General features: G+C 36.2%; 1 protein-coding gene and 1 long non-coding RNA gene across 3 annotated transcripts in view; one reads left to right on the top strand and one right to left on the bottom strand.

Moving 5' to 3' along the window:
- Nucleotides 1-13,691, bottom strand: part of LOC112063779 (uncharacterized) — a 485,693-nt gene that overhangs the window by 186,967 nt on the left and 285,035 nt on the right. For both annotated transcript variants that reach the window (XR_002891168.2, XR_008617857.1), the window contains one exon: nucleotides 7,890-7,956. This is a non-coding gene — a long non-coding RNA (uncharacterized lncRNA). The remainder of the gene's footprint in view (nucleotides 1-7,889; nucleotides 7,957-13,691) is intronic.
- TACR3 (tachykinin receptor 3) overlaps nucleotides 1-13,691 on the top strand; it is a 70,985-nt gene that overhangs the window by 39,660 nt on the left and 17,634 nt on the right. The gene's annotated exons all lie outside the window — the stretch shown is intronic.

The following is a 13,691-nucleotide window of genomic DNA, read 5'->3' as shown; positions in this document are numbered from 1 at the left end:
TATGACAATCTCTAGGTCCATCCATGTTGCTGCAAATGGCATTATTTCATCCTTTTTAATGGCTGAGTAATATTCCATCTTATATATGTACCACATCTTCTTTATCCATTCCTCTGTTGATGAACATTTATGTTGTTCCATATCATGGCTATTGTAAATAGTGCTACAATAAACATTGGGGTGCATGTATCTTTTTGAATTATGGTTTTCTCTGGGTATATGTCCATTTTATATACAGTAGTGTACGTATGTCAATCCCAATCTCGCAATTCATCCCACTTCCCTCACCCCCCTGGGTAACCATAAGTTTGATTTTTACATATGTGACTCTATTTCTGCTTTGCAAATAAGTTCATCTGTAACATTTTTTTAGATTCCACATATAAGCCACATTATGCGATATTTGTCTTTCTCTTTCTGACTTACTTCACTCTGTATGACAATCTCTAGATCAATCCATGTCACTGCAAATGGCATTATTTCATTGCTTTTTAGGGCTGAGTAATATTCCATCTTATATATGTACCACATCTTCTTTATCCATTCCTCTGTTGATGAACATTTATGTTGTTCCATATCATGGCTATTGTAAATAGTGCTACAATAAACATTGGGGTGCATGTATCTTTTTGAATTATGGTTTTCTCTGGGTATATGCCCAGGAGTGGGATTGCTGGGTCATATGGTAATTCTATTTTTAGTTTTTTGAGGAACCTCCATACTATTCTCCATAGTGGCAGTACCAATTTACATTCCCACCGACAGTGCAAGAGGGTTCCCTTTTCTCCACACCCTCTCCATCATTCATTGTTTGTAGATTTTTTGATGAAGGCCATTCTGACCAGTGCGAGGTGATACCTCATTGTAGTTGTGATTTGTATTTCTCTAGTAATGAGTGATCTTGAGCATCTTTTCATATGTTTTTTGACCATCTGTATGTCTTCTTTGGAGAAATGTCTATTTAGATTTTCCGTCCATTGTTTGATTGGGTTGTTTGTTTTTATGATATTGAGCTGCATGAGCTGTTTGTATATTTTGGAGATTAATCCCTTGTCAGTTGCTTCGTTTGCAAATATTTTCTCCCATTCTGAGGGTTGTCTTTTCATCTTGTTTATGGTTTCCTTTGTTGTGTAAAAATTTGAAGTTTAATTAGGCCCCATATTTTATTTTTGTTTTTAGTTTCATTACTCTAGGAGGTGGATCAAAAAAGATCTTGCTGTGATTTATGTCAAAGAGTGTTCTGGCTATGTTTTCCTCTAAGCATTTTATAGTATCCAGCCTTACATTTAGGTCTTTAATCCATTTTTAGTTTATTTTTGCATATGGTGTTAGGGAGTGTTCTAATTTCATTCTTTTGCACCTAGCTGTCCTGTTTTCCCAGCAACACTTATTGAAGAGACTGTCTTTTCTCGATTGTATATTCTTGCTTCCTTTGTCATGGATTAGGTTTTCATAGGTGTGTGGGTTTATCTCTGTACTTTCTATCCTGTTCCATTGATCTATATTTGTGTTTTTGTGCCAGTATCATACTGTTTTAATTACTGTAGCTTTGTAGTGTAGTCTGAAGTCAGGGAGCCTGATTCCTCCGGCTCCATTCTTCTTTTTCAAGATTGCTTTGGCTATTCAGGGTCTTTTGTGTTTCCAAACAAATTGTAAATTTTTTTGTTCTAATTCTGTGAAAAATGCCGTTGGTAATTTGATACAGATTGTGTGCAATCTGTAGATTGCTTTGGGTAATACAGTCATTTCCACATTATTGATTCTTCCAATCCAAGAACATGGTATATCTCTCCATCTGCTTGTATCATCTTTGATTTCTTTCATCAGTATCTAATAGTTTTCCGAGTACAGTCCTTTTGCCTCCTTAGGTAGGTTTATTCCTAGGTATTTTATTCTTATTGATGTGATGGTAAATGGGATTGTTTCCTTAATTTCTCTTTCTGATCTTTTGTTGTTAGTATATAGTAATGCAAGAGATTTCTGTGTATAAATTTTGTATCCTGCAACTTTACCAAATTCCTTGATGAGCTATAGTATTTTTCTGGTAGCATCTTTAAGATTTTCTATGTATAGTATCATGTCATCTGCAAACAGTGACAGTTTTAGTTCTTATTTTCCAGTTTGGATTCCTTTTATTTCTTTCTCTTCTCTGATAGCCATGGCTAGGACTTCCAAAACTATGCAAAATAAAAGTGGTGAGTGGACATCCTTGTCTTTTTTCTGATCTTAGAGGAAATGCTTTCAGCTTTTCACCATTGGGTATGATGTTAGCTGTAGGGTTGTCACATATGGTCTTTATTATGTGGATGTAGGTTCCCTCTATGCCCACTTTCTGGAGAGTTTTAATCATAAGTCGGTGTTGAAAGTTGTCAAAGCTTTTTCTGCATCTATTAAGATGATTATATGGTTTTTACTCTTCAGTTTGTTAATGTGGTGTATCACATTGATTTGTGTATATTGAAGAATCCTTGCATCCCTGGGATAAATCCCACTTGATCATGGTGTATGATCCTTTAAATGTGTTGTTGGATTCTGTTTGCTAGTATTTTGTTGAGGATTTTTGCATCTATGTTCATCTGTGATATTGGCCTGTTATTTTCTTTTTTTGTGATATCTTTTTCTGTTTTTGGTATCAGGGTGATGGTGGCCTTGTAGAATGAGCTTGGGAGTGTTCCTGCCTCTGAAATATTTGGAAGAGTTTCAGAAGGGTAGGTGTTAACTCTTCTCTAAATGTTTGATAGAATTTGCCTGTGGAGCCATCTGGTTCTGGGCTTTTGTTTGTTGGACTTTTTAAATCACACTTTCAATTTGAGTACTTGTGACTGGTCTTTTCATATTTTCTCTTTCTTTCTGGTTCAGTCTTGGAAGGTTGTTCCTTTCTAGGAATTTGTCCATTTCTCCTAGGTTGTCCATTTATCGGTGTATAGTTGCTTGTAGTAGTCTCTTATGATCTCTGTATTTCTGTGGTATCCACTGTAATTTCTCCTTTTTTATTTCTAATTTTATTGATTTGAGACCACTCCCTTTTTTTCTTGATGAGTCTGGCTAAAGATTTATCAATTTTGTTTATCTTCTCAAAGAACCAACTTTCAGTTTCATTGATCTTTGCTACTGTTTTGTCTCTATTTCATTTATTTCTGCTCTGATCTTTATGATTTCTTTCCTTCTACTAACTTTGGGTTCTGTCTGTTCTTCTTTTACTAGTAGCTTTAGGTATAAGGTTAGGTAGTTTGAGATTTTTCTTGTTTCTTAAGGTAAGATTGTATTGCTATAAACTTCCCTCTTAGAACTGTTTTTGCTGTGTCCCATAGATCTAGGATCGATGTTTTCACTGTCATTTGTCTCTAGGTGTTTTTTGATTTCCTCTTTGATTTCCTCAGTGACCCACTGGTTATTTAATAACATATTGGTTAGCCTCCATGTGTTTGTGTTTTTTATAGATTGTTTCCTGTAATTGAGTTCTAACCTCATAGCGTTGTGGTCAGACAAGGTGCTTGATATGATTTCAATTTTCTTAAATTTATCAAGGCTTGATCTGTGACCCAAGATGTGATCTATCCTGGAGAATGTTCCATGCACACTTGAGAAGAAAGTGTATTCTGCTGCTTTCAAATGGAATGCCCTGTAAATATCAATTAAGTCTATTTGGTCTAATGTGTCATTTAAGGCTGTGTTTCCTTATTAATTTTCTGTCTGGATGATCTGTCCATTGGTGTAAGTGGGGTGTTAAAGTCCCCCACTATTATTGTGTTACTGTTGATTTCCCCTTTTACAGCTGTTAGCATTTGCCTTATATATTGATGTGCTCCTATGTTGCATACATAAATATTTACAATTTTGTATCTTCTTATTGGATTGATCCCTTGATCATTATGTAGTGACCTTCCTTGTCTCTTGTAACAGTCTTTATTTTAAAGTCTATTTTGTCTGATATGAATATTGCTACTCCGGCTTTCTTTTGATTTCCAGTTGCATGGAATATCTTTTTCCATCCCTTCATTTTCAGTCTGTATGTATCCCTAGGTCTGAAGTGGGTTTCTTGTAGACAGCCTATATAGGGCCTTGTTTTTGTATCCATTCAGTCAGTCTAAGTCTTTTGGTTTGAGTATTTAATCCATTTACATTGAAGGTAATTATTGATATGTAGTTCTACTGCCAATTTCTTAATTGTTTTGGGTTTGTTTTTGTAGGTGTTTTTTCTTCCTTTCCTCTTTTGTTCTCTTCGCTTGTGATCTGATGACCATCTTTAGTGTTGTGTTTGGGCTGCTTTTTCTTTTTTGTGTGTGTATCTATTGTAGTTTTTTGGTTTGTGTTTTCCATGAGGTTTTGATAAAGCAGTTTATATATGTACAAGGTTGTTTTAAGTTGCTGGTCTCTTCATTTCAAATGCAATTCCCATTTCCAACTTCTCACTGTTGCTGATTTTAATATTATATTTTTTATGGATGATTTCCTGCCTTTACTGTATGTTTGCCTTTACCAGTTAGCTTTCCCATTTGTGATTTTCTTGTTTCTAGTTGTGGTCTCTTTGAGGTTTTTTTTTTCCCTGCCTAGAGAACTTCCTTTAGCATTTGTTGTAGGGCTAGTTTGGTGGTGCTGAATTCTCTTAGCTTTTGCTTGTGTGTAAAGCTTTTGATTTCTCCATTGAATCTGAATGAGAGCCTTGCTGTGTAGAGTATTCTTGGTTGTATGTTTTTCCCTTTCATTACATTAAACATATCATGACACTCCCTCCCGGCCTGCAGAGTTTGTGCTGAAAAGTTATCTGATAACCTTATGGGGATTCCCTTGTATGTGATTTGTTGCTTTCCCTTGTTGTTTTTAATATTTTTTCTTTGCATTTAATTTTTGTTAGTTTGATAAATATGTGTCTAGCATGTTCCTTCTTGGGTTTATCCTGTATGGGACTCTCTGTGCTTCCTGGACTTGGGTGACTATTTCCTTTCCCACATTAGGGAAGTTTTCAACTATAATCTCTTCAAATATTTTCCCAGGCCCTTTCTCTTTCTCTTCTTCTTCTGGGACCGCTGTAATTCAAATGTTTTTGTGTTTGATGTTGTCGCAGAGGTCTCTGAGACTGTCCTCATTTCTTTTCATTTTTTTTTCTTTATTCTGTTCCATGGCAGTGATTTCCACCATTTTGTCTTCCAGCTCACTTATCTATTCTTCTGACTCAGTTATTCTGCTATTGATTCCTTCTAGAGTATTTTTCATTTCAGTTATTGTATTGTTCATCTCTGTTTGTTTGTTCTTTAGTTCTTCTAGGTCTTCATTAAACATTTGTTGCATCTTCTCAATCCATGCCTCCATTCTTCTTCTGAGATCTTGGATCATCTTTACTATCATTATTCTGAACTCTTTTTCAGGTCGATTGCCTATCTCCTCTTCATTTAGTTTTTCTGTAGGTTTTCATCTTGCTCTTCATCTGCAACTGATTTCTGTGTCATCTCATTTTGTCTAACTTATTGTGTTTATGGCCTCCTTTCCACAGCCTGCAGGATCACAGTTCCTCTTGCTGCTGGTTTCTGCCCCCTGGTGGGTGAGCTGGATATTGAGCTGGGCCTCCCCTTTGCTCTGTGGTTGTCACTGCCCTGTCAGGGTTATGGTATGCTCCCTAGTTGTTGGAGTAGAGGCCCTCAGATATGTTTCTTAGCTGTGTTTCTGATCTGCGATGTGAGGTAGGCAGGATTGAAGTACTCCCACTGGGAGAGAATCCTCTGAGTATTCCTCCTCTGGGGTTGTTCAACTGTGAGTGTGCTCTGTTGTGTCCCCTTTCATGCTTTGTGCAGGCTCATAAAGTACACTGTTGTTGGCACTGCTGTCAGTCCCACCTTAACCTTGGGTATGCCGGCAGATGGTCCTGGTGACTCACAGGTGTTGTTTTCACCAGGCCACCAGTGCAGATCTACTGAGGTCAAGTTCCAGGACTGCAGTAGTCATGCACCTGGACCTGCTGTGGGAGCTATTGAGGCAGCTCAGACTCTGGCCTGGCACAACCTCTGCATGTACATGCCCACAAAGCCCACAGCTGCTAAAGCCAGACCTGTCTCAGCTGCAGGAACACTTGTTGTCTATTCAGATGTTCCACAGGCACTGAATTTAGGAAGTCACCAGTGGAGGTGTAACTCTGCGGTTTGCATAGCCATGAAGAGAGATTTTAGCTCTTCTTCCTTAGTTGCACAGCCCCTCCATGCATATACTTCTCATTGTAAAATTCCAAATTCCCTTAACATCAAACTATGCTGAAAAAAAATGCCTCCTTTCTTTCATAGAAGAAAATAACACTTCAGTGTTTTGCAAAACTACCTTTATCAACATCAAATATAAACTGCCTGGTCAAGAAAATAATTAATAGAGAGGTTAAGAGAATGATGGATAGCAGGGAGTATACTCTTAGGCTTAAGTGGTGCATATCTCCAAAACAGATTTACTAGCCCAGCAAATATTTCCATGAGCCTCCCATTCTACCCCAGGCCCTCAGCTGGTAACATCAGCTAAAAATATTTTTCCTAAAAACAAAAATCATTTCTAAAATGCAAAGAATACATGAATAATCTCTTTCTTGACAGCTAGGACACAGGGGTTGATACAGTCAAGGGCTTCCTGGCACCAAGGAGGATTTCTGCTCTGCTATAAAGATGCAAGTTTCCTGGCAAGTGAGACAGCTCTTTAATGAGGGTGGTGCTCCTCTCCCACTTTATTCTAACAGGCTTAACCTTAAACAGAAAGAAAACCGAGGAAACTTTTTCTTTTTGTTCGACTTGAACATTTTACTCCTTTATCTCATCCCCAGTTGGCTGTTTGCTTTTGAGAGCCTTCTATTTCCCCTTTCTCCTTTACTCCTCTTTCTTCATTCCTGCCTTAGACGAGACGGTTCCTTTTGAAATTATTTTGCCGTTCCATCTTTACATAATCTTTGCAACAACGGACAGTGCAGTCCTTAAAAGTGCCTAGAATGACACCTGTCTTCCCCCCACATAGTGCTCTATAAGTGATTCTGACTCTTGATTTTGTATGATAGCTAGTTCCCAATAACCTACTGTTTTCATTTACCATTATTCATATGACCCAGATTTTAAGTAACTTCATATATATCACTTTTTTTCATTTTCATGTATCCTGAATGACAAATGTAAATTTTTGCTAAGGATTTTGTACATTAGCCCAAAGGGAGAATTTGCCTCTCAGAACATAAAACTCTTTTGGCATTTCTTTACAAGTCAGCTCCCAGGCAATTGTATGTGTCTCTCTCTCCCTCTTCATCTCCTTCCCCTTTCCTTCTCCCTATTCACCTTTCCTTCTTGCAGCCTCTCCTTGATCTATTTCTCTGTCTCAGAAAGCCTATTCACCCATTATTTTTCAAGACAAATCCAGCACAGTTCCTATAATCCAAACTGTAGCACAGATCCTATGATTCAAATAATTCCAAACTTGCAATCCCCATCTACATCTGTTACCCTTCTCAGCAAACACAATATCTTCATAGACCCAATTTCACTCTCCTTCAAGTCAGGAGAGGATTATAAATAGAAAACTAATGTTGTTGTTGTTGTTATTGTTGTTTCTGTCACACCAGGTTGCACATGAACCCTTTATGCATGTGATTCTAATTACTTGCTCCCAGTCTTTTCAGATGTCTTTCTGCTACTGTTTTCATTTTTATTTCACTTCTGAAAAGATTTCAGAGAGACTTTCACCTCTACTACTTTGCTTAAGTAGTAGATCCCCCAAAGGACTATGATTCTCTGTACTTCTATGTGCTTCACGCAGTGTATTTCCAAACTTATGGATTTTTAAAATTATTTGTATTTCTCCCAAACCTGTTTTTTACCTGTTTTTATTTGGAAATATTTAGATCGGTGAAATAATATACTGTAAATAGTTCTTACCTTTGGACTCTCAGATATTAGCGTCAGATTATTTCTGCCTAATTATTTCGTCATTCTCCAACATGATCTGAAATGAAAATTATATAAAGTCTCTGAAATAGAAATTCCTAAAGCCTTCTTCCACGGCCACCTAAGCCCAGATGAAAAGAATGATTTTCACTGACACCTTAAAGGAACACATACATGCCTCACATATTAAATCTGTAAAGGAAAAAAGCATCCTAAAAGAACTGAAAACAATGGACAGAATAGTAGTTGCAAAACCAAGGGAATAGGAACTCCAGTAATAACTGGAATAAACAACAGGTCCTTCAAATGCTACCCATGCTGATTAAAAAGCAGAAGATCAAGTATTAGGTAACAGTTCCCTTCATACACAGTGCCTCAAGGAAACTGAAAACTAATGACTGGTGACATTATGTTTGTATGCCACATTTAATCCAGTTTGAACAAGAGAGAGGGTTCAGTTTTAGACAAGTCTTCATGGAGAACTAGAAGACACTTTTTCTTTCACTTGACTGAGAATACAAGCCAGGTCTCCATCATTACAATACCTGGAAAATTACAATCTAACTTCTACACATAAGATTTCATGAGGCATCTCCTGGAACATTTCATTATCAGACCACATATTTTTCGCTAGGAAGTATTCAGTACAGTGAGCACAAACTCCAGTATTTTGAGGCAATAAATAAATCAGCTTACATTTACTTAAGGATCATCTGTAATACAATGAATGGGAGATCCTAGGCCTTAAAATTCCATTTCTATTGCTCTCGTATCTTTTTCCTATAAGATATCTGAGAATTTAGGCAGCTTTGAGCAAATGAGTCAAAGGTAAAGGTGTATACCCATACCTTCTTCAAGTCTCAGAGCCTGAGATGGGAGGCATAGTTCAGGGACATTTTGCTGTAATAATCTCATTTCTTAATGTATATAAGGCATATCAATGGCTACTCTGTTATATTCTGTGATAACAAACCAAAAAAATTTGTTATAAGCAAAAGGGACTATTTTCCACACATGAATTTATTAATGGTATTTTAAAATTGTAGAGGAAAGTCACAGAATCTCTGTCTTTGGGTGATTTAACAGTACAGATCAGATTCTCATTTCTCTGAAATGAATCAGTTTTTTCATACAACTAAAGTACCAAGTTATACTAGTTGGGTGGGAAAAAGCTTATAGCTTTATTTATATTAACTTTAAGTAGTAGCAGAGAGAATTAATCTATTCATTTTGAATCCTTTATCCAAGAAAATTGTAGGTATACTCCAATTTGAAAGCAGGTAGATCTAGCAAATGACCTCACAACATTCCCATCAATCATTTTTCCCTACGATTCATTTTGATTAAAACTTTAATATGCACTTCATTTTATTTTTGTAAGTGTGATTCCCTAAAGCTGATGAATATCCTTCCCCAGTCACGTTGATACTGGTCTCTTCCAGGTCTGATTGTTCCTTGCAACTGAGCTCCACATTTTCACAACAACACAGCTCTTCTGCAGTATTGTATTTGGATTCACTTCAATGCGGGGATGGGGGTTCAAGTGGCCACAGACTGCTGACTAGGCTCACTGTCTGCACACCTCATCCAGCTACTGCTATCTTCCTCTGATCACTGTCTTCTCATGTTTTTCATCAATACATTACCTGTGTTCTAGATCCTTGGCACCTCCTTCTCAAGAGTAGTCATCCCTCAATTAAACCATCTCTCTTCTGAACCATGACCTCTTTCACTTCACTATAATTCTCTTTCCAAATGTAAGCACACTCACATCTCTTCCATCTTGTGTTGTTTACATTTGCTTTCTCCTCTTGTTTACCAATCTTTTGCTCCTCTTGTTAATGCTTTGTGACTTCCAACATATCATTCTGCTGAAACTACCCTTGACAAAGATACCTGTGCCTTCTTTGTTGTAAATTCATTGGATATATTCAGTCCTTGATCAGATGGACACAGTAGATACCTTTTCATCACTCACCACTTGAGAAGCCTCTCCTTCCATGGAATTTGCCTCCTTTCTCTCTGCAGGATATTCCTCTTTAGTATCCTTTTCTGGCTTTTCTTCCTATACCACTTCAATGCTACTCTTTACCCTGGAGGCCCATTCTTCATATTTTTATAGCTTTCATATACAGTCTTATTTAGATAATTTCATCCACTCCTAAGACATCAACATCTTTGAAAATTACTCCCAAATCGGCATTAACATTATGCCCATATCTAGACTTCTCTTCTGAGGTTCAGGCTCTGAGCTCCAGATTAAAATTCTATTAACCATCTCTCGTCCCAACCCTATGTATAACAGACAGTTCAAAATAAGCGTGTCAAAATGAAATAACTGTCTTTGTCGAGACTTTGAAAGTCTTCTTCCCATTTCATAGAATATTACTAATATCCACAGAGTGACCAGACAAAAGAAACTGGAAATAATCTGTAACATATCTTTCCTCAACTGAAACTCAGTCAATGAGAAAGTCCTTCAAATTAACTCTAAAAGCACTCAAATATAAATATTTTTCTTTCCTAAGCTCCTGCTCTACTTTTGTTTAGACTACATAATTTCTTACCTAGATTAATATACTCATCAACTAATGATCCTCCTGCCTCCATTAAATCTGATTCAAATAAAATCGATTCTACACTGTTTTCAAAGTAATCTCTCTAAAATATGAATTTATTAATACTCTCCTTAAAATCCTTTAACGGCTTCTCTGGCCCTCCCTAATCTCACTTCAATCCATCTCTCTTACTTTCTTCATCAGCATATCTTATATTATGCACTACATCCCCACTCAGTCAAACTATTTGTAGTACTAGAGTGAGGTATGAGCTTTGCATATTTTATTTATGTGACTAGGACACTCTTCCCCCCACTCTCCCAACTCCTTTTCTGCTCCTCTCACCTGGATATTTCCTATTTGTCTTCAAAGCTGTATCACAGGCACTTCTTCCTCCAGAAAGCCTCTCTGAAACTTCCACCCCCAATCTGCATTCAGTGTTTGTCCATGTGCTTCCATTACATCACACAGCAAACTCTAGCATGCAACTTACAATTTTAGATAAGAAACATCCATTTGCTTAACTATCTCTTCCAACAAACTTTGCAAAGCTGAAGGGCTCAAGTGAATCATTACTTTAAAAATAATTATTACTACACATGAAAGCTTATACTTATTATGAAAGGCAGAATATTTCAAAATGAATGAAAGTTTTCTATTTCTTTGCTTATTTGTCTTAAACCATGACTCAAATGACTCACAGTCTTCTAATATTTATGACTCATATACAATATTAATATTAAAATATCATGACTCATTTTGGCTCTCCAAATCTGGTTTTCATTTTTGATAAGGCATTGTACACCAATTCTCATGTTTTGTGAGTTGCTAGCAAAAATAGACTCTAGCTGGAAACAGAAGCAATTAATGTGGACTCAGCACTTCAATGATTTTGCTAGTTTAATGGTCCTAAAAAAGTATTTTTCTCTTCTAGTAGTAGTAGAAACAAAAGAAATGTCTTATTCTAGGAGTATAAACTTGGAAAGTATAAGGGATACTGACAAAATGAAGCAAGCATTATCAAGTACTTATCAAATATTTACATAGTCAGAATTGAAATGAAACATCTAATACTTTATTAAATTACTTCAGATATTGTTCTAAGATTTCTATCTGAATTTTTTACAGTTTTACAATTTTCGAATATCTCCTGAAATTCTCCATCTTTTAAACCATCTGTTTCTGTAAATACTTTAACATATTTTTCATAGTTATTTAAAAACCTTACCTATTAATTGCAAAACCAACTGACTCATTTTTTCTTGATTATGGGTCACATTTTTATATTTCTTTAGGTGTACAACAATTTGGAGTTGTATACTGGGTATTGTGAGATATGATGTTAGGACTCGGGGTGCCATTCATCTGAAAAATACTGTGCTTTCTCTGAGCAGGCAGTTAAGTTGCTGGTAGATCATTCAAATTTGCAGAGGTTTGGTACTTCGTTAGGATGAATCTATTTTAGTTTTGCCCTTAGTTTTAAGGTTAATTTCTTAATCCCAGGCATAGTATTTAATCTTAAGGCCTAGACCTTGTGGGAAAACCCAAGTTGTCTACTGAGACTCTAGTTTGAAGAGACTCAAACTCTAAACTCTGTCTCTCTTATGAGGAGTAGCTGCTAAAACCTCTCCCCTCTTACAGCCTTTCAGCTGTTTTTCACCTCCTAATATGCTTGTAGCCTTGCCTTGTGCATTGGAGGGGAAGCCAAGGAATTCGGAGAAGTTTATATATGTATGAATCTCACCTAGATTATGTAGTCTCCAGTTTCAGCATACTTTTGACCACTCTCCAGTGCCATAAAACAGTTTTGTAGTTGTTATTGTAATTTACACTTTTTCCAGAGCTTATAGTTATTCTTAGGGAAAAAGAAAGAAAGATAGATAGATAGATAGATAGATAGATAGATAGATAGATAGATAGATAGATGATAGATAGAGAGAGAGAGATAGATAGAAGATAGATAGATAGATAGATGATAGATATAGATATACATATACACCCTCAAGTTACTCTGTATATATTATACACAATATACACTCTATATATACTCTATACAGTATATACAAACTATACAATATGTTGATGTTTCTGATATTAGAAAGATCTTTATAATATATCCTGTCCTTTTTCTTTGGTTGTATCTTTCATGTGTTGTAGTGACCCACAAATTTATACTAATGTTTCACTTATAATTCAGTAGTCTCCCAATAACCTCTCTAGGAGTTTCTTCTAGCACAAGTCACTAATTTCTGACATTACTGGTCTAACTGAACCCATAAAATTTAATTTTCTGGAACACCACCAATTTTCCTGACATATCATGAGGAGGACTTAAATTTGATGTTTTAAAATATATTTCTGGAATTGTTAGAGTAAAGGATATTTCTCTTTCCCAGAAATTATTCATGCATCTAAAGGAGTAAATATATAGACAGGTTTTTAAAATTTTTCTCAGATGAACTTTGCAAACAAATTGAGATCTTAAGTACCAATAAAAAAGATACTGAGATTATATGCCTTGGATTAATTTTATGCTCTAAATATTATAGTTAACAGTTAAATGGGCATTAGAGTCTAGGTATTTTTTAACTTTGTAAAAATATTTATGGTCTTTTTATTGTTCAATTAATACTTTATTAAATACATTTCAAGTTCTTAATTCTCCAGTTATAAAACTAAAGTATAAATCAAGAGCAAAACATTTATTATTCTTTTTCTTCCTCTGGTAATAATCTTATTCATTTTTTTCCTATAGGAAAGATTTTCAAGGAACATCTGTTATGTTGTTATTTTATAGAAATATGCTGTGTTGAAGATGTGACAAAGCCATTGTGACTATAAAATGATTGGGCTTGTTATGTTTTAACCTGTAATGGAAATCATGGAGTGATGCCATATCTCTCTATCTCTATCTCTATCTCTATTCACAATCACACAAACACACAAACTCAGATTAGCAGGAATTATGATTTTAAAAGAGCTGTTTTTAAAACTCCTATTGTTTGCATACCTTCTCCCACAAAATTTGATAGAAGACCTTGGCTCTCCAGTACCCAATTTTCATTTTACCCACTGTCGCCCAGCCCACCACCATAGCCCTCCATTGTCTTTATAAAAGCACATTCATGGGCTTCCCTGGTGGCGCAGTGGTTGAGAGCCCGCCTGCCGATGCAGGGGACGCGGGTTCGTGCCCCGGTCCGGGAGGATCCCACATGCCGCGGAGCGGCTGGGCCCA

Source organism: Physeter macrocephalus, chromosome 7, assembly GCF_002837175.3.
Source record: "Physeter macrocephalus isolate SW-GA chromosome 7, ASM283717v5, whole genome shotgun sequence".
NCBI lineage: Eukaryota > Metazoa > Chordata > Mammalia > Artiodactyla > Physeteridae > Physeter > Physeter macrocephalus.
This window is presented reverse-complemented; position numbering and strand designations above follow the sequence as displayed.